Genomic DNA, 1,337 nt, shown 5'->3' with positions numbered 1-1,337 from the left:
CTTCCCACCTGGCCTATAACAGATTGACGGCTGGGTGGTGGTTCTGTTATCCTGTCTGGGCATCAGATGACATCCAGCAGGATAACATGCCGGTGCGTGCTGCATCTCCGATCATGGTAAGAAGCTTCAGTCAGAGGCTTTTTAGCACGTGATCAGCTGTGACCAATCATAGCTGATCATCGCGTGAACCAGGAAATGCCGTATATGGCATTCCTCGGTTTGCGCTGACAGGGAGAGCCGATCAACGGCTCTACCTGCAGGGGGGGGGGGGGGGCAGCACATTGATTATCAGATGTGCCCATCAGCTGCCAATCAATGCCCCAATAATAAAGCCTGTCAGTGCCCATCACAGTGCCAATCAGTGCCCAGCAGGAACACCTGTCAGTACCTCATCATCAGTGCTGCCCAACAGTACTGCCAATCAGTGCCGCCTGTCAAGGCCCATCATTGCCACCTATTGGTGCCCATCAGTGCCGCCTATAGATAAAAAGTGCAATATATATATACAACTATATAGATCAGATCAGAGCGACAAATGAAGAACAGTTGAAAGCTATGGAAATGTGCCCAGAATATGCTCTGCCCCTTTGTAATGTGCCCTCCTATGCTTTACCCTGCTGCCCCCCTGTACACTGCTTATCTCAAGTTTGACCCGCAATTTAGCAATTATGCAGAAAGAAACAAGCACGTGTTTTACAAGAAACAAATACATTTTAATATTCTATTATTTAATGCTATTTCCAAAAATTATTGTTATAACATCTGATTACACGACCATGTTCTGTGATCTGTAGATCTAAATGTTATTTTTCGGGGTCCCCTGAGATCTCATACTTATCGCCAATGGTTCCTCCAAGAAAACACTATCTAAGGTGTTTGCTTTCAGATCAGAAAATATGTTTGGGGGTTTTGAATAATCTTCAGGCCTAAAATGCTTTAAAAACGTGCAGAAACAGCTCTGACAGCGATAGGGTTAAACATAAAAATGACTTCTATGATGCCTTCAGTAATTATTATAATACATACAGCCTGGATACAGGTGCAATGTATCAGCCACTCCCTGTAAACTGGGCCAGGAGTATACATCGATCAAGCAATCAGGCTTCACCTCCCACGCTGTAAACAAGGAAGCAAAAAAGCGGATTGGTCGGTTTGGCCAGAACTCCATTTTGTTATGAAAACGAAGAGCTCGCACCAATGCATTGAAAAAGTCAGCACGCAGTTTAATCACGTGTCGCCCGCTTTATGTTTTATGTAATAATAAAAATAAAGCTCTTTTAAAAAAAAAAAAACCTTTCCCCGCCTCTTTCTCCTTCCTGTGACTTCCAAATACCGCT

This window comes from Rana temporaria, chromosome 1 (genome assembly GCF_905171775.1).
Source record: "Rana temporaria chromosome 1, aRanTem1.1, whole genome shotgun sequence".
Taxonomy (NCBI): Eukaryota; Metazoa; Chordata; class Amphibia; order Anura; family Ranidae; genus Rana; species Rana temporaria.
The sequence above is the reverse complement of the archived record's forward strand: the minus strand, read 5'-3'. Positions refer to the sequence as shown.